The sequence below is a fragment of the Haliaeetus leucocephalus genome, unplaced genomic scaffold (genome assembly GCF_000737465.1).
Source record: "Haliaeetus leucocephalus isolate CR32 unplaced genomic scaffold, Haliaeetus_leucocephalus-4.0 Scaffold556, whole genome shotgun sequence".
NCBI lineage: Eukaryota > Metazoa > Chordata > Aves > Accipitriformes > Accipitridae > Haliaeetus > Haliaeetus leucocephalus.
In genome coordinates, this window is record NW_010972992.1 from 6,420,779 (window position 1) to 6,441,483 (window position 20,705).

A 20,705-nucleotide genomic window follows, 5' to 3' on the forward strand; every position below is an offset into this window, starting at 1 on the left:
AAAGGTGGACCAGTTCTGCTTCCACTACTTTGAAACTGAGCTCCTTTGAGTTCCAAGTTTCACAGTAAGATCTGAACCCAGCTGGAAATGGAATGACAGTTTTCAAATGAAAAATTACTTTGGAATTTCATATCACAGGAGTTTCCTTGACCAACTTTTCAGCGCATTCCACTTCTGAAATAAAAACTGGAAAAAAATTACAGAAATCCCTGCAAACCTGCACTCCTAGCTCCTCACACAGCTCCAAAGAAAGCCCAGACCTGCCCTATGAATTGGCTCCGCACTGCAGACTAACCTGTCGCACAAATGGGGCTAATGACTGATTTCTGTAATAAGAGCTGGCAAGCATAAGAAAGATTTCACACCCTTCCTCCCATGAATGGGGAAGAAGCATTCAATTAGGAACACTGCCTATTCCTTAATCATTTCCTTTGTGTGAATAGTTATTAATATCTTTACATGACTAGTCAAGCCACAGGCTATGTTTTTCTATACTCGTTTTGGCTACTACTTGATGCTTACAAAATACATACAGAAGCCACACCCATAGAAAAATAAGGAAAGAAAAGGATGCTATTCTTGGCATTCCTTGCAGTAGCAACTGCATTCTCCAAGTGTACTGAAATCCCTATATATTTGATGTTATACAATGTCACAGAAAGAGACTGTCACACCTCCAGTGAGTTTAAGTAGATAAGGCAGGTAAAGAGCAAGAGAAGTAAAGAGAGGCACGGGAGAGGTAATGTGACCCAAGGAAGTCAAAACAAAAGGTCAACACCCAAACCAAGAATAGAATCAATCCACCTGATCCCTCATCCAGTACTTCGCACTGCCTGTCAGATAAACGTAACTCAAAACCTCTGTTAAAAAAATGAAAGGTAATCATCAAAAGCAAGCTGGAAGTAATACGTCTTGCAACAAGACTGGAAGTTGGGAAGAAAGCCAGATGTTCTCAAGCCTGCAGCTGGTCCACAATGGACCCAACAATAAGCATGGACTCAGAGTGTGGTGAAACGGTTCAGGCAATGCTGAGAAGCAGCCCATTCCCTGTCTACCTTGCGCCTAGCACATCTGGATTTTGACCTTTACATAAGAATACAAAAGAACAGGAGAAAAGTCAAAGGTGGGAGGAGTTGTCAACCCCTCCTTAAAGTCAGATGATAGCACTGCATTGTCCTCTCTTCAGAAATGAGACAGCATTTAACCAAATGCTTGCAAGTCCTTGCTGACCACTGAGCTCTCTTCTCTGCCCATATAGTAATAACTGGAGCCAACAGTCCAGATGCTGGCACTAATCCTGCAGACAGGGGTTCCCAGTTCACTGTGTGACACATCTTGGCTCACTTCTGCTCTCAACTGGCTGAGCACCTGGAATGAAAGGATGTCATCCCTGGCAGAGCAGCTGCCTCCTTCAGACAGGCATCCCCAAGCAGCAAGTTCACAGCACCTCTGAGACGCTCTGCACAGTCACTCACATTCTCCCATCAGAGAGCGAGCTTAATAAGTGGAGAGGTAGTGGGCAGAGTAATGCTATTTATATCAGCCATGATTTAAGTGAGCATCTCTGTCTACTGGAATGGAGATTCGACTGCTTCTGATTTAATTAGTGAAGGCCTCATTTGCCTTGGGAAGCAGGACCACTGCCTATCAGTACATTGTTTAAAACGGCCTCTTCTTCCATACATGAGCATTTCTGTTCTGTAAATTCTGTTCCAGACTCACACAGCACATTAACAAAGGAAATATTTTACCATGTGCCTTGTTCAAAGAGAGGGAGTATAACCATGCACTGAGTTAAATAAAACCACATCTGTGTTCAGCTAATACAAGCTGCTGGCAAGATGTAACTACAAACTGGATATCCACCTGTAGTGCTAACCATTATGGCCATCCAACAGTCACCCACAGACTAACCACATGCCAGCCCAAGGATGCTGTTCAAACACACACTTGCCACGCTTTTGGGCTGTACTTAGCAAGGGATGAGTTTATGGTCTCTAATAGCAGGCAGGTTGTGTTTAGAGACCCTGACCCATGGCCAGCTCATTGAGAAGTCTATGAAGACCCCTGCTGCAAGTATTCTCCACGCTTGCCCAAAAGACAGGGAGCCCAACAGGTCTGACAGATAGAAGTATCTAAGAGCGGAAATCTTGTCAGCGTCCTCCACGCAGCCAACATCCTCTCACTGCAAAGGGAAGATGAGAATGCAGAGCCCTGAATGAGATGTCCTGGAAAGAAACAGGCCAAGGAGACAGAGTTCATGTGGGGAGGAGTGCCTGGTTTTGATTTGAGGCTGAGTCAAGGCCAAGCCACGGCCCTGGATTCTCGATCACTGAGATCACGCAAGCCTGACTTGGAAAACAACTGACAAAACCTCCTCAGGAGAACTGGTGACTGTGACACACCAACCAACCCAAAAGGCACTAACTTCAGCCTTCCACCCAAGCCAGAACCAAAGGGACTTTGATCTGGCAGTTCGTATCCCGAACCATCTCACAGGCTAATGCTCTAACAGAACTGTGCCTCCGTCCCAGACACAGGGATGATCCAATGGCACTACAAAACCACCACATGTTCCTGGAGGACATGCAGGAATAACACACAGTATCCTGGTTTCTGTGTTCTTTATCTGCATGTTTCTAAGGCTGGTTTTTGTGCAGTGACTAGTTTATCCTCAGATCTGCAGCAGAAGGGAAGGTTCACTCTGCTTGCTTGCCAAGTCTTAACCATGGCCTTTGCTCTATTTTGTGGAGGGTTCCTACACATTTAGATTATCTAAATTAAAAATCATCTGGAATAAGAAATAGATGGCTGCTCTGTATTTCATAGCACCAATGTCTATGCTATTGCTAAAGGAGAACAATGGCTGCAATGATTTCTGCCTGGTCTGTGGCTCACTGCGTTTTCAGCACTTCAGGAAGGCAGCCAGTCTCTGGCCTGTCACCACAGTGTAGCTCGGATTCTTCCTAAAGCTTTGCTATCAGCCTGCAAGCCTCCACAAAACCCAAGACCTGTTGCTACTAATCTCTGTTTCCCTTTCTGCTCAGAAGTGACAAAGCAGAACGCAACTCCTGCCTCACATTCCTCCAAGCCCACAGGAAACCATAAATCAGAAGAAAAGCATAACAACCAGGGAGAACTTGCAAAAGGCCAAACACTAGGATGGGCCGAGGGGCTGGGGAAAGGGAACAAGTAAAACCAGCCATAAGGTGAGCACTAACCCACACCTCCACCGTGGCTGGGAGAGGTCCTGCTCCAAAGAATGGAGGGAAATTGAGGGTCAGGGCAACTAAAGGTCTTCCCCTCTTTCAAGGGAATACATATATACATGTATATATATCTTAATTTCCTTCCACACACACACACACACACCCCCGTTACCTCTTCTGCAGTTAAATAATAATTGAAAAACTTTTAGCAGGAGCGTGTTTAACCTGCCCAAGTGTCACCCTGGGCAGAGCTCTCAGCTGGCTTCAGCTGTACGTAATGGCCCTGCTAGGAGACAGGCCGGCAGCAGGAGGGAAGGCTGGCTGTGGGGTGGGAGAAAAAGCTGAGAAAAGCTTGTGTTTGGAGGGAAGTGAGCGAGTAGTGCTTGGTCTATGAGGTGCTAGCTTGCTTTGGCTCTTGAAACCTACAGTCTGGAGTGCCTTGAAGGGACCCTGCAAGGCCAGTGTGACCTGCTTGGCCACGAGAGCACGGCTACCATTGGCCTCTAAGAAACCGAGCTTGCTTATTTGCACTCCTCCTGGGAGCTTGGATGACACAGGGAGCTGTGGTTGGTTCAGTTTTGCTTGGCAAAGAGTCTGTTACAGCTCTGCATCCTCAGTGGGATCAACCCGGTCTGCAGGCAGGTAGTGGGAAGTGAATTGCCTGGCAAGTCTCCCTGGCTTTGTGATAGGACCTGCTCTATCTTCCTCCCATCAACCCCCGGGGACTGTGGTTTAGGCTGGAGCACTTCTCTGTGGTTGAATGCAGCAATGACCTGCTTCATTTAGAGGTGACTCGTTGTTCTGGTCAAAACGGCTGAGATTTACTCTGGCCCAGATAAATCTATTTATAGTAAGTGTTATGCTAATTCCGTACGCTGGTCTGATCCACTTGTACTCACAGGAGCAATAATGCTTTCTGCTACCTGTTCCTTTTAACTATTTTTGTGCAGCCAGCAGCCATTTTGTTCTTGGATCATCAGCTCTTTACTATAAGGTAGATGTGTACTTCCCCTTCCCTCTCTTTTCAGTGAACCATATAGTACTCCATTTCCTGCAGCCCTGCTGATCTCCCCCCCTGTGGAAGTTGCTGGTTCAATCCGAGATCTACACTGTGTTTTGAATAAGTGGGAGAAACCTAGGTAAAAAACAGATTATGCAAGTAATTTTAAAGTCACTCACATTTAAGCCACTTAAAAAAAAAAGCTTTCATTACCTTACCTGAGGTTCATGTTATGTTTTCTAAAGACTAATTCATTTACTGTCACTCTTATGAACTAAGGAGTGTGGAGGGGATTTTACTCATCATTAAAATGCATCCATCTTTGAGATAAACTGTACCAATTGCTTAATGGAGAAATGGCAATAGAAGAGCTGTTTTTAGTGGTTTGAGTCTCCTATTTTTGTTCCAGGATAATGGAATAAGCTGTATTTCTAATCTTGACTAAAATCTCTCTACAGATGGCTATAAGCGTGATGCAGATGTGGAAGGCTGTGCCAATGCTTTTTGATCCTGGGAGCACGAGAGAGTTTTCTGCAGTAAAAAGCTGAGGTAAAACAGCAGAAGCTCGAATGATGTAAGTGACACTGAAATGATTCTGAGGCACGGGGTCCTCACCTCTCTCCTCGTTGTTTTATCCTCATTTGTTTTTTTCAAAGGCTCCAATGAAAAATTCCTTTTCCGTTTTTGAGCCCAATGATTGCTCAAACACTTGAACTTGTCATCAAATCTATCAGCTTAAGCTCCTTTCTTGCTACAGAACTACAAGTAGCTAACAGACTCAACTCTTCGCTCCTCATAAAGCCCCAATGGGCAGTACAGTTAGAGACTGCTGGCTTGTCTTGCTGCAAGACGGGGTTTGGATTACTAGTTTGCTAAGAACAAGCTAGTACAGCCAGCAAGTGACATCAGCTTGCTGTTCCGCTGTTAAGAGCAGTCAGAGGTGGTCTCAGCACAGCTTTTGAATGCTGCAAGAACCTCCAAGTAGATAAACAATTAAAATAGGGAAAGTACATCAAGACATGAAAAACATATTGCCCAAATCTGTTTTTCACTGGCACATGAATACAGATGTTTTCCTGGTATTTAGTGTTCTATTTTCTCATGTTTTTCATGGTGGCTAGGTATAGGTATACAACCCCTAAAACTGCTTCCAGTATGTTTTCTCATGGGTGAAGAGATTCTGTGCTTAAACTTAGCTTAGCTCTAGCTTTGGTAAGTGTTCATAACGTTTTGCACATGTTTTGCACAGCTACAGAAATATCCAAGTCTTTGTCTGAAACGTGCTAAATGTCAGTTTATGGCTCTCATGCTTCTACTGAGAGGCTGGAGGTGTATGTTTAGACAGAGTTTTGAAGCAAGATGAATAAGACTTCACATTTTAGTTGCATGGTGCTCCATTGACTTTAAATCAGTACATTAATATTTAGCAAAAACTGACACCTCTCTTCAGGAGACATACAATGACAGGTATGGCTTTTATGCAGTCTGCTATATATACACAAGTACAGGCTTTTTCCAGTATTACTTCTCATTGATGTTCAAATTATGAAAAGGCCCATTGGAATTTATTAAAGTATTTGAGTTTACCAAGTATTTTTCCCATACACTGAATTCTCCATTACTACTTTCTGATAGCTAGTCTGAGCTCCTGTAGATCGAGGCACTAAGCAACCTGATCTAGTTGGACCTGCTTTGAGAAGGGCATGGGATTAGATGACCTCCAGAGGTCTCTTCCAACATAAATTACTCTAGGATTTAATGGCTTAAAGATGAAATCCTTCCTTAGCTCTTTTAATGCACTCCTTATGTAATGTATCTCATGATAACAGGTTTCCCCCAGCTTCTCTTTTGTAACCCACAGCCAAGTGTTCAAGGAGACAATAGCAACTTGAGCATCTGGATCTCTCACTGTCCAACCCTGATTGATCTGCAGATCATAAAGTGTACACAAAGCAGAGAGGAAATGCTATACAGAAGGCAGTTTACTTTTCACCACTCATCATTACGGCCTAGGGGGGAAATTCTGATAGAAGTTGCAGCAAACTATTTCCTACTTCTGCCCATAGTACTTGAGCAGCTTCTCAAATCTTGAGAGAGAAGAGAAGCAGCCCAACAATGTCATAGTACTGTTAATCTTCCAATACTGCTATTTCAGTGTGTGTGAAAAGGAAAATCCCATTAGAAAATTGACTTTGTGAGGACAGGTAGATCAGGTCAGGAAACAGCATTGAACTAGACTGCTTTGCTAGGGTAGTGTCTCTTCTCTACACAGCGGTTTTGGATCAGCGGTTTGCAGATATCGGTGTAACCTATGGTAAAGCCAGTAAGGAACATCGACCTCTCAGGGATTCTACAGTCTGACTGACAGTAAATCAGACAGTTGACTTTAAAAAGGCAAAGGGGGTTTTCTGCTTGCCAGAGCGGTCAGGACTACCCATTTCTTGTTCAACGTTGTTCTTGACCCCTTCAGCTCCCTGGAAGCCATTTCTCAGCTAAAATGCTGAGCTGAGCACATTGAAGTGATGGATTCTCCATGCAGACCATTTCACAGGCCAGCCATGTGCACTAATGCTGATGAACTGGCAGAGCAGCTGACAAAGATCATCTGGTAACCACCACACAGCAACTTCAATCTTTAGCTCATCAGAGCATAGCACTATACCTGCTGATAGCTAGTAATTTTTCTGGTTATCAAACTGAATGTATCTCTACCTTCCTTTCTGTTCTGAATATTTGTTCTGCAGAAGAATGACACAGCTGCAAGATTCAACCTCTCCGGTTCAATGTGCAGTAGATCTTAGCACCACATCTCTAATACACTTCGAGAAAAGTCCAGGAAGAGATACAGGTCTCTGCATCTGAAACCTGCATGGACAACTGAACTCCTGCAGTTCAGTATTCTCCAGGCCTCTCCAAGCATCACACTATGCAGTTCAGTTCCTGGAATGTCACTCAGAAGAAGGATGCAAGAGAGGTCTTTGAGTTCTGGAGAAGAAAATATCATCCAGAGACTCATGATGAGCAAACTCGGTGAGGCAGCAGACACCACAACACACCTGTCAGTCCAACTGCACTGTGCAGCCAGAAAGTGACTTCTCCTGAACCAAACTTCTGGCTCTTGCTTTGTGCTGACCTGGGCCTGCTGTGTTTCCCACAGAGAGAGGTAACTTGCCTTATTTGACCCTCTCGAGCTAGTTCATCCATCCGACAAGTTCCACAAACGACTCCAGTGAGACACATGCCCAGAAACAGGCATGCTAACGACCAAACATTCTCCACCCTCAAGACTTCATCAGGTGGGTCATTTGCACCATGAGTGATACTTTTTCTTTCCTACACACTTTGCTCCAGCTTGCTAAGTGACTGTAGAGCAGAGATTGCTTGTCTGCTCATCAGAAGGCATTTCCCTTCCTGGGTCGCAAGGACTGAGCTTTTGCAGTGGCGATATGGAAACTGCACAGCAAAGACTGAATACAGGAATATTCTTTTTTGAGCTGAAGAAAGAACCATTATGTGGGCATGCGACTCCTCAAATGACATTTGTTTGCTTTCTTTTACAAGCAAAATGGATTTATCAAAAAACTTGTATCAAACAGTTCCGTCTTCTCCCCAAGTGAACTCAGCGGCATCCATTTACCAACAGGGCTGGACAAGTTCCAGCAGCTTTGTTGAGACTTCCCCTAGTCCATAGTTTAGCTCAGTCCACCCTCCCCCAGCAGGGATCTCTTTCAGCACTAAATGCTCCTTGTTTCTTTTTTCTCTCCCTCCCCTGGGCCTTGGCTCAGAACTGGAGCTCCCCAACCTCTATGCTCCCTTTGTCTCTGTCTGAAAGGCTTTTCCTGTGTCGTGTCCTGCCAAACACAGCAAAGGTCTTGCCCTCTCTGGCAGCAGAAATGCTGAAAGTGCTAACCGACCTGGGGGCAATCAGGGAGACTCCTTGCCCCTTCCTTTGCCCGGGGAGAGTTGGGTGTCGCTTGCGCTCTCCCGGAGATGCCAAATGTTTTTTGCTGTGTCCTGGTGCCACAAAACCACTGGGTTTTATTTCCTGTAGAGTACTGATACCACTAAGTAACACAACCCTTTCCTAAAGGGATGAGAATTTATGGCTGTGCTACTTCAGCTGGTGCTGCATGGAAGCTTGCTGGGGGAAATACGAATAAGTGTCCTAGACACTACTCATCCCTTGCTTTTACTTACTACTCTCGAGAGTTTGGTATGGTCCCATTTTTTGAGCTCTGACTTCCTCTTACACCTCTCCAGAGGGAACAGAACTGTTGTGATGTGGCTGGGGTTGGGGAATTAATTCTCGTGTAAAGGATTAGTGTCTCAGTCATCAAGCTTTAGAAAAGGACATTCTTCTGAGTGCAGCTAGCAGGACTTTTACCAGCTACAGATTGCTTATCTGCTTTCTGTGGCCATACGATGGACTGTCACATCCCTTTGAGCTAGGAAATCATCCCTGCAGGATGAACCTATGTCCTGCTGCATACCCGATGTTGTCTTGGACCCTGCTGGATGGTTAGGTTCATATACAAGGAGGAAATTCCCTAGCTCAGACAAAAAGGCAAAATGTTGGGGTAGAGGGAATCATTGGGCAGGAAACAGGGACCAGTGCTGCCTGTAGGAAAAATTAATATGTCCTCTCTACTGAATGATGTGGCCCAGGCAAGGGAGAATCAAGCTGGCATTGTAGTAACCTGGCCTCAGCAGCAGAAAAAGAATTGAAGCACAAAGTCAAGGGTCAGAACAACAGGGTTCAGCCCTGTAGGATTCACAGATACTCATCCTCCGTATTGAAAATTTAGCTAGAAACCTCCACTTCTTGATTTCTTGGCATCTCACACATCTCATCTCAACCCACACAGTTCAGAACTGCAGGTAAAAGAGAAGTATGGAGTGCTAAACTATGAATAATTTTGGTGAACACAAGCAAAAAATAAAGTCCATGAGGCTAGATGCTATAGCATTTTGACTTCTGAGAGAAGCCTCTTCCCATCCCATCAACACATATCAGCTTGGAGTTTTCCAGTGTTTCAGTCCTGTTTACTAGTTTGGCATTGTCCCATAGTTTTATGCATTATCTCTGAATTCAGATGAGTCAGTGGTACATCAAGAGCTTGCGTTATTCCAAACTCCTAAACTCAATCTGGCAGAACTGGTTTTATTACACTCTTTGAAAATTTAAAGCAGGCGTCTTTCTACAAACGTCAGCTTGCTGCTTTCTTCCTCCAACCTTCAGGTAGGCTGTTCTCTGCAAATCTGAGAGCACCGTCTGAAGTGTCAGCCTCCAGATGGTGCAAGCAAGAAAAGCCGGGAAATGTGTGGGAAGAAAAGTATGTGGGAAGAGGTGTGTGGGGAAGGGAAGCGTAGGGAAGTGTGGGGAAGGGAAGCGTGGGGAAGTGTGGGGAAGGGAAGGGAAGGGACGGGAAGGGAAGGGAAGGGAAGGGAAAGGGGCCTCCTGCTATGTCAGTGCTATCACAGTGGCAGTTTCCTACATCCTGGGGCGAGGTCACAGTGTGGGGACAAATCCATACTTCCTGCCAAAACCTGGGTTTATCAGAGAGAACAAAGGGGTGATATTCTGAAAAGAAAATGAGCTGTGGGAAACAGCATTGTTTCACTGAGCTAGAATGGAGCAGGAACAACTGACATACTTAAATAGCTATTCTTCAAAATAGTTATGGAGATTTCTGCATTAACCCAACATTGCAAATGTAGCAGGACCGTGCTGATGTTTAAGCTGGTATTCTTCTCAAGTGCATGGGCATAAAATGGCCTCAAAGCAAGCCACAAGTGTGTATCCTTGCATAACCTAACTTTCCTTTGTCGTAGGAGTACAGATAAGTCTCCTTTAGCTGCTCCTTATGCCCATGGAGACACTTTACTGCAGCAATATATGTGGATGATGTCTGTAAAATCTATACACTTCGTATACTGCATTTTCAGCCCAATGGTCAGAGATTTAGCAGTCTCTTCTATGTAACGTTAAATAAAGACTGGCACACCCGCCTAGAAAGGACTACAAGCTCTATGTCTGTATCTCTGTGCATCTGAATGCATGTACATGCAGGCCATACAGCTAAATTTTATTCCCATAAAATATTCTCTTATCTTATCAACAGGCAGATGTATCCAACCCTTGGAAACACTGTATGTGCACATACGCTTTACACACATGTTCACACATGCTGTTTCTGTTAGCAGTAGCATTTAATAAAGAGTATGGAAATTATTAAGCCCTGCTATAGTGTGATGAAGCAGACTGGGTATGCAGGGAACGGATTATCTCACTCTCTGATATTATATAATCTGTTTAGACTGTGCCACTTTATGCTTATTTAAGGAATGAATGAGCACTTCACTCTGGGATGTGCCACCCATGAGTTCTGACATCATCCCTTTAATCCACTGTAATGAATATACTGCTTTGCTTTTTACCCATTCCCTTGCTATATCCAGTAAAAGTTCTGTATTAGAACGATTGCTCTCAGAGAGCACGTACACGTGTGCATGTTATCCCACAGTGAATTAAGTGATGGTTAACTATATCAGAGCAACAGAATGTTCTCCGCCTCCCTCAAGAAGAGACCTGGCACATAAGAAAAGTAAACTTCTGCAGATTAGGTGAAGCAAGACAAGAACATAACGTGTGCATGGGCACACTCTGCTGTAAATATACCACACTGTATTTGGTTAACCTTGTGTTCAGTGGATTGGTATGGGCTGTTGAGAACACACATACAACCTTTCCATTATTTTTTTCTGGTCCTTTCTTCCTTCCTGTAAACCAGTGTCTCTGAACTGAATTCCCTTCTTTACAAAATGAGAGGCCAGAGGAGAGAGCAACGTGCAAAAATGAAAAGATTTGTAGATGCACTGCTTTAAAACAAACCCTCTCCAGTAAGCCAAAACATGTACCCCACCAACTGAAAAGAATGGAACATTTTGCCAAGAGGTTTGTGTACAGGCAATTCTCTCGCCTCATTTTGTTCTTTTGGGAACAGTGGCTCAGAGGAGTTCCTGCAGCTACACGTGTGGCTTACTCACTGCTTCTTTGACCTGTGTTGGTACTGCCTCACCTAGTTTGTCAGGGCAGATACATGCATGCCTAGGCTCTGTTCATATGCACAGGACAGGTGGCAAAGCCATTTTCCTCACCACCAAGCATGTGCAGGAAGAAACACATAAAGACTCTTCTCCAAGTCTTCTAGAGGAATAGTCTCCAGCACACCCTGTCCTCTTTTCTAATCTGTTGCAATAGAAGCAGAAACACTTTTCTCTTTCTTCTAGCAGCTCACACAGCAACGGGCAGAACATTAAGCATGATGCTTTTCCCTTGTTGGTTTTGTTGGTACATGGCCAGCCACGATGGGTGTTGTGACTGCAGCTGCGGGCAGCTCCTTCTGGGCTGAAGGCCAGTCTGGCTGCAGCTAGGCATGGATGCAGTGGAGTTGCAGGCAATCAGCCTCCACCCTCCTTGCAGTCCACAGGAATAATTGTTCATTTTCCTCGTTCTGCTCCCTATCCTATGGGGTCTTACAGAGAAGGCGGCTGGCAGCTTACATTCTAGCTGCTGTGTATTGGGAAGCAGAGACACAATTCACGTCCATGAAGCCTGGAAGATATACACACCTCCCTGGGGCTGCAGTTAAGCCAGGTAGTCCATCCCCTTGGCCTGGGACTGAGGCATACAGCTCCCTAGTGCTCCAACATATTCCATGCAGGGGATTCTGCAGCTCAAATTCCTTGTCTTGCCCATTCCAAGATCTTAACAGAGCAGGCTCTGCAGTGCCTCAGAGAAGATAAAGCAGCCATTAGAAAGCTACTGGCAGGTAAAAATCTCAGCCTTCCATACTGGCTGTGATGCCTGCTTCCCCCTCTTCCTCCAAGTCTGCAATTGCTGGTCAAAGAGGGAAAAAATTTTGCTCTTGGTTCCCCTTCTTTTCCCCTCAGGAAAAGTTAGCATGGCATCATGTTAGCACAGAGCCAAATCTACTTCTTTTTTTCTACTTCCTTTCATCCACCTTCATTTTTAAAGCAAGCTTTACATTAGACAGGAAGCACATTAATTATGGGAAGAGCTAACAATCTGCGTGTGTAACAAACACTTGGGAAAGAGCAGTCAGGAATGCCTGCGAATGTCTGAAATCAGAATACAGCCCTGATGTAGAGAACTGCAAGCAAACAAGCAAGGAAGCACTCTTAGCTCCAGGGAAACATTCTGCCCTATCCCCAAAATTCAACCAAACTTGGGATTACAGGTCCGTTTCTAGGGCTCTCTTCTTTATCCCAGATAACCGAACTTACAAAGCTAGCAGCAGCCTGTTTTTTTACGTAAAGCCAGTGCTTAGGAAGCCAGAAAAACTCATGGTTCCACTGGCCTTCCTGCTGCAAAAAAATTAATACTGTGGCTGAAATTTCATAGTGTTATGAAACCAGGTTTTAAAGGGACCGTCGCTTGGGATTCCAAAGCTCTTGTGCTTGATTTTCATTCCTCCCTCCCATCCCTGCTCTTCCACTGCCCCTTGAGAACAGAGGAGTTCAGGACACTTAGAGCCAAGACTTTATGGGATTAGCAGCTTCAGGTAGCTTTTAGGTAGTGGGGAAACTGGCTCACTCACCAGCCCCATGTATCTGAACAGGGGCTAGAGGTGCACATTCGACCTGACACTATGTGAGACAGTACGGATGCAGACTAGAGACAGCTGCATCCAGACCCAAAGTCACTCTTGTAGCTCTGATTACAGGTCTCAGCCTTCATGCTGTTCCTAACTTCAAATAATACAGCACGCACACACTTTCCATCCTGAATTCATCTGTTATCTTGTTGAGTCCTAATACCAAACTGAAAGTCTCCCACCTGCTTATATGCACTATGACTTGAATACAGTCTCTCAATTCACTATACCTGTGTTAGTAACCCCAGGATATGTGCCCTACAAATCAGAAAATACTGTTTAACTGGAGAAAGGGACTTGCAAGATCCCCCAGCATGTATTTAACTAACTCAGAAGTTGTAGCAGAGTTTACAATGCCCTGATCTGTGCATTAGCAGATGAGACAGTGCTTTATTCCTTATCCAGTGATTATAGGTCAAAGCTGAACTGCCCTACTGACAGTGCAAAACTTTGCAAAAGCACCCAGATTAATAGAGGCTATGTCACAGATAGCTATGATAACGTGCAACAAGCTCCCATCTCAGGATGTCTGGCATAGGGGAGGGCCAGCCAGCGAAAGCTGCCAGACACGCAGTCCAAGCTTCTCCAGGCAAAGGATTCTCCACCATGCTGTTGCATCCCTTCTCCCTAACCAGACTGGAGAGCAACCCTGATGATGCTACTGAGACCAAAAAATACCCACCCTGACTCCAGGAGTCTGCACTGCCTTTCTGTCTCTGGGAGGCATAATGAAATGAAGGTAAATGGATGGGTTCTCTCACACAGTTTGGGAGAGGTCCCTGGTGTGTGCAGCAGCAGCACATTGCCCTCCTTCCTAGCCCTCCTCCCCTTGGAGCCCAGTGCTGGAATGCCATACTTTCCTACCTAAAGGGATCACCAGAAATGAATGATTAATAAATCAGTGCTGATGGCATGACATTACTGAAGGTGCTTTGTCATGACAAACATCAATTATTTCACAGGCTCTTGATGCAGGTACACAGTGTGACCTTTCCATCTCCCTAAGCTAAGGAAAATGAAACACAGGAGCTGTTGAAATTAATAAAAGGGATCTTCCTCAGTCGCACAATCACCAAGTGCCAAAGCAAGCAGTATCCCTCAGCCCTTGGACTCCCCATTCTCCACTCTAGCTAGCAGACAGCCTGGGTTTCCTTCAGATGAAGGCTCTACACCATTGTTTCCCATCACCACAAAACTGGTTTTGTGGCACCTTTCCAGCTTCCTGAGCTTCAGCAGCGTGAGCGACAACGGACTCTGGCTTATACCTAGAATGCAAAGCTCGCTGGCTTTGCAGTAACACACATTTCAACAGGATTCTGTCTAGAGTCCGCATGAATGAGGTTACGCCAAATAATGTTTCATTGAATTCTTACTCTACGTGCTCACTTGGCCATGCTGCAGTCCTTCGAGGACCAGGGTTGGAATCCAGAGACACTGCATGGTGCCAAGACAACCAGCAAAGCACAATTATCAAGACATGTGGCACTCTCTGAGGAGGAATGGATGACTCTCCCACAGATAATTTCAACAGCACAGATAAGCTAGCATCAGCATCTCTCAGCCACATTACCTCTGGGTCTAATTACCCTCTTCCACCACAGGGTTATTGCTCTTTTGGTTTTTTTCCTTTTAGCAAGCTTTGTCATCTAACTTCCAACCCTTTTACATTCTTTATTACAGCTAGAAAACTAGCAACTACCAAAACCCTGACCTTGGCTTTCTCGGTGGCTTTTGGCCATCCTAACAGGACAAGGCCCACAGTTCCTTGTGGTGTTGCCCTCTGGAAGGCTTTGAGAGAAAGCAGTCCAGACTCACATCCTTAGCACATGACAGCCAGAGTTTTACACTTCGCAAAACTTCTCCTGTAAAATCATTCAGGTTGAACAGCTTTCTCCTTACACTTATCTCATGGCAACCAGAAGGAGAGCCATGGAGAAAGAAAAATGTCAGAAGGCTATCACTGACAAAAGAAATTATTTTCATCTCTGTGTAGCCACATACGTTCCAGCCAGCAGAAAGACAACAGAGAGGAACAGCTACTGAAAATGAAAGCAAGCAACTCCCAACTCAGAAACCGATCTGTTAGACAACCAGAAACACTTCAAAGTTTGCAGATGTTCTTACAGGGTACATACGATTACAAAGCAAGATGTATTACAGGAGTGTTATTCCGGTAACAAAGTCAATCATCAAATTATGAAATACCAAAATTTCGCTTGTCTGTGTGCTACACCATGAAACTTATGAGCTATAGCTCCCACGAGCAGCCTGAGAGATTGTATTTCAGAGTTTAATATCATCCATTGCAAACTCACAGCTTCTAAGTCTGGGCAGTTTTGTTTGGGGGAAAAAAATAATTCAAAAATCCTCTTCTAATTTGGAGAATTCGGATGGATCAGTGGGGTTTTACCTTCAGAACCTTGGCCCTTTGGGCTATCCAGCTTACGCAGTTCACAATTCAAAGTTACTGAGGAAACTGCTTGCCAAAAATTTGGCCTAAAATACCATTTACGAAGCCAAGCCAGAGATCTCAAGTCAGTTGTCACCCAGTCAGTTCTCTCATACCAGGGTATTTTCCCTGACTACACATTGAATAAATACCTTCACATCTGCCCACAGTAATGCAGGCTGAAGGACTGCAGCTTTTTTCTAAGTACTTCAGGATTCACATGGTAGTTTTGATGACAGGGAACCTCAGATTAAGGGACTTCTGCTTCCATGTACTTCTCTGATACCACCTATGGAGGAAAAGAAAACCGTGCCATGCGAGGGTCCTGCTGTGATCTGCTGTGAACGTGACTCACCTGACACAAGAGCAGATGAAATGTAATGCAGCCTCGATCACAAAGGAGGCCCCTTTGGGTGAAGTTGTCACAACTACAGTCTAGGTATGGCACGTCAGGTACAAACTGCCACAAATACGCATGTCGGGGGAGAAGCCAACCTAATAGATTAGGGATGGACTCCACTATAAACCGTGCCCCAGTACAACCCCTGTAAAGGCCAGATGTGGTTCTGTATTACTGACTTGGAGTCACTTTAAAGGGATGCTTAAAAAGGGAGGCTGGAAGCCAGGAGAGGAAACAAAGCCTCATTGCCTTTGGAAAGCACCACACTGATGTATAGATATCTAGGGGCTGGATGGACAGGATGGACTGCTGTCACTGGGAGAGCATCTCCTGGCTGGTACTGTGAGAGGAAGTAACTATATGGTGACATCTTTGCTTTGACTTCTCCCTTTAGATACTTCAGACTCTTTGACTTTTCCCTTTAGATACTTCAGACTCTTTGACTTCAGAAGTGCAATGATAAAGAGATAAGAAATAGAATAAACAGATAAAGACAGGTATTATGATTGATAGAGATAGTATCGTGCTGCTTTTGTGATAATATCTTCTCTCTCGTGCAACTAAACCAGCAAGTGATGGCAATTGTACTCATTAGTCTCTGATTCAAAAAGAAGCTCTCTATGTAGGCGTATCTTCACGCAACCGCAATATCAGGGATCTTGCTTACATAAGAAGTCTTGTGTAACAAAAAACAATTTCAAATCAATGCATGTGCTCTTTTTGTTAAACTGATTTAATTAAATGGATGAAGATTCTTTCTTTGGCCATTCTGGGTGTAATTTAAATTTGCTTTTAAATAACTTAAGCTAGTAAGTTTGGCTTACCTCAAACTGCACATCAATGGTGTGCAATGTGAACTGACACAAATCACACAGAAGCCACTAAAGTTTTTTTCTGCAGAGGCCTTCACTAACACACATTCACAAGGCATGGATGCATTAAAACTGGTTATGCTAGCTTAAAACTTGTCTAATTCAATCTGTTATCAGACGTAGCAAGATCAGTTTGACTAAGGGTTTTAATTCTTCCCATTCTGTTTGAAACACCCTAGAAAGAGTTAGAAAATATTTTCTAAATGTACTTGTTTTTCCACTTTCTTCTGCTCTGGCAAATCACTTTTTTTTTTTTCTTGCATCTTTCATGGACCTAGAATTACATGCATTTTTTCTCTGCCTAATGAAAGCCGCAATAACGTGCAGACAGTGCTGCACACCGCTAGAACAAACATCTCTGCCTATGTCGCTGGGTCACTGCCTGATGACAGCGCTGCTCCAGGGAGTTGTGCGAGTTTCTGAACTACTGCATTACAGCCAGCCAAGAGGCTGCAAGGCATGGGGGAGGTGAAGACTGGCACCCTCGAATCTGAGCATATACATGGTCTTGTGTAGCCTATACCTCAACTGCAGGTCTCCCTTTCCTGCTGAGCAGCCCAGAGGTCCCTCAGTGGCCTGGGGCTTGGATGTATATGGAGGGATGTTGTTAGCTGTCTGTTGCCTTAAGTCGTGGTAGCTGTAAGGGCTCCTCGTGAGAAGATTCCAGCATCTGAGTCATTGCGCTACGGTCAGAGCACAGCACCTCCTGGCTCACCCCACTGACATACGCAGCCCGCTCTGCAGTGGCTAACCCCGACCTCACAAGTCTGATTAATAAGGTTAGTTAATAGCAACAACACCTACAATAGCAATGTTAGTTAAAGAAATAACTGCTTCTTTCCCTCCCTTGTGGGAATTACCACAGAGGTAGTTGGGGTTTTCTGTGACCCACAGAGTGCTACAGCCAGGTCCAACCTATGCAATTTGTTCTTATTCTTCCCTCGTCCTCCCGATTGTTCCTAGAGTGCATTTACACCCAGAATGAGCAACAAAGTCCCTACCCGTCCCAAGCGAGTCTTCACTGAGCGAGGAGGGAATAAAGGTAGGGGGTAAGCCTTGGGAGCTGGCAGTACACCCAAGGACTTCCATTTTGCAAGAATGAGCCAAATTTACTCATCTAGCACTGTTGCTCAACAGGTCTGCAAGGCTAAGGGCAGTAATGGGTTCTTCTTTGCATCACTCCAGACCACGGGCTTCCGTGACTGAGTGGAACAAGTCAGAAACGTGTTCCTAGATTTCCCAGACTACTGCTAGTTAAACAGAAGGCTCTGCATGTCAGGGAGATGAAAGCCACAGTATCTATTGGGGTTGCATTCAAATGTGCTAGAACTGGTCTTTCAAGGTAATTATACTTGTTTACTGGAATTGAATATACATGTCTCTACAAGATGCCTTACAGAAATAAGGCTTATCTACCAATCTAAAGATCTATACATATTTAAGTAATTTTTTTTTTAAATCGTTTTCTTTGTAGCAACTGGTCCCTATAAAGCAGGAAGCAATGACAGATTGAGTGTATATTGAGTATTGATTTGGAGTGTTTTGACATGTAATTGGATTTGATTGCTGAAGTAGACTAGTTTGGTAGCCTTATTATGGGATGCTTAATACAGCGTTTGTTTATGCCTGTGCAATATTTTTTTGAAGTTTTTTTTTTCCTCCCTGTGTAAAACAAACAGAAAACAATTTGATTATCTTGATGGCTCACTGTTGAGGAGAATAAGCCAATTGTAAAACATGGTACAACCCTTCGCTGGGAAGCGCAAAGGGGCTCTGTGCAGCAGTGGGTGCCAGCAAGAAAGGGAGGGTGATTCCTAGCTAAAGGACTGGTATGGGAAATCTGGATTAAATTTTTGCCTCTTCCACAGATGTTTCCTATGGCAAGTGACTTTACTTATTGTTGTCTCAGTCTCTGTTGAGAAAGTGGATTATATGCAACCTTCTCTCACCTCTTTTTTACCTATTTTTTGTATATAGTTTAGCTTGTATGGCATTTTACTTTTTTTATAGTGGTAAGATTTTAGGGACATGTTAGTAAGCATCTCTGCCACGCACTATGGAAGAAGTTCTGTCCCTCACAGACATCTAAGAATTCTCTTGTATTACAAAAAAATAATTGTAATGGAAAAACTAATTAAAGAGCTGGGAGGAAGAAAAGCATACAAGGAGGCTAAAATCTGTACCCTTTGAGAAAGTCTGAAGAATTCTATTTTGTTCTTTTTTATTTTTTTTTGCCATAAGCCAGCTAATGTCAGTATTTTCTCACTGTCTGAGGTGTTCGTAGTTTATATATTCCCCTGATACTTATATTTCAGCCCTCCTGAAATATACAGGCTTATTTCTCTAGTCTAATCTCTTGTTCTCCCTGTAACAGGCAGACTGTGTTCGGCCGTTTGGGAAATAGTTCATAATTCCATGCTTAAATAACTGGCTTTTGATAAAGGTCCAACATAGTGCTCTGAGAGCTGTTTTGTTTTTATGGATGGAGCAGACAGAGCAGAATGATGTTGCCTGCATACTAAGAAACTTGGCCTGAAGCCCACACACACCAAAGGCAAAATAAATAAATAAACATATCAATCAATCTTGACGTCACCAGGAAAAGGGTCACTGCCATGTGGAACGAGACATCTGGACAGTGAAGTCACTGCTCTGGAAGGATGCCACTGAACAGTTCACATGCTCTGCAGCACAATAGGATAAAATGACAGTCAAAAAAGAAAAAGAGGGGGCGGATAAATTCTAATTGGTGCTAAGTGAGCAGAGGTTTAAAGAAGGAGCTTCGTACCTTCTTGCAAACCTGCCCATGCATCTAACTTTCTCCTGATGAAAAACTCCCATGATTCCAATGCCAGCCAGGCACACAAATAAGACCAGCCTGTCATCTCTCATGACACTGTCCATTACATTTTCGGAACCAGCTCTGGAACAAGAGCGAGCAGGATCTTACCACGCAATTAAAATGAAAACGTGTGGAGGAGGACCCTTTCTACAGCCCTACATATTCCCATATGCAGGGATAAAGAAGATTGCACTTGCCCAGGTATTTGCGTTACCTGCAGCTGTACACAACCACATACACAAAATTACAATTGTTCAGAGTAGCCACAGCAACAGACCACTGCAGCCTTTCATATGAATCTAGCATTCCAAGAAATTATTTTTAAATGCACTTAAAGGGAAATGCAAACTGTTCTATTTAATAAACAAAAAGGTTTTGAGAAGGAGCAACCAGAAATGTCTGCAGGGAAGGAGAGACCCCGTGATAACTCTTTCCCCTGCACACACAGCCAACCAACTTGCTTCTGCAGGCTATTGTCTTTCTTTCCCTCTGTCCCCATCCGGCACAGTATTGAAAGCAGCAGGAGATTGTTAGCTATGGAAGCTCTGATCTTCCCTTTATAGCATCAGGACATCCTAGCCCATCCGGACACCTAGCCAGGATGCTCCTGGCACAACGGAGCACCTGTACCCAGAATGTGGAAGCTCCTCTCCAGCCCTGGGCATTTCTGAAACAGCCCGATTTAAATGCAGCACGGCCAAGCAGAGTCTTTGTTGTCATAGCCCAGATTCCTTCAAGACCGCTAAAAAAATCCACCCTCCGAGAGATGGGAATGTGACTGCATGGAAAATGCCTGTATTTCATAGCACTGGCTCTTCGGGTGGTTTAAAAACAGCACCGTCCAGCCGATCCCCGTAGGGTGATGCCAGCTGCCTCTGTCACGACTGGGATCCGGCTCTGTCTGCTGGATGCCACGATTAAGTGCATTTTTCATCTGCAAAGCGTCCGAACCGAGCGGTGCAACCAGGCGAGGAGGGCAGGATGCAGCAACCCACGGGGTTTGGGGCGGGAAGGGGTGGCAAAGCCTGCAGGCCGCCGGCAACCCCAGCAGCCGGCGGAGACCGCTGGGCCGGCAGCCCCAGCCCCGGGGGTCGCCTGGGCCGGCTTCCCCGCTTCCCGGGCGCGGGCAGCCGGGAAGGCCCTGCCCGTGTGTCGTGTCCCGTGTCCCGTGTCCGTGACCCGTCCCTCCCGGCGCCTTACCGCGGCCCCCCCCCCCCCTACACCCCCCTGCCCGCCCAAGGGGGATGCACGGAAC

General features: G+C 44.8%; 1 protein-coding gene across 1 annotated transcript in view; it reads right to left on the reverse strand.

Annotated features, from left to right (window-relative positions):
• Positions 1 to 20,705, reverse strand: part of ACAP3 (ArfGAP with coiled-coil, ankyrin repeat and PH domains 3) — an 89,478-nt gene that overhangs the window by 68,517 nt on the left and 256 nt on the right. The gene's annotated exons all lie outside the window — the stretch shown is intronic.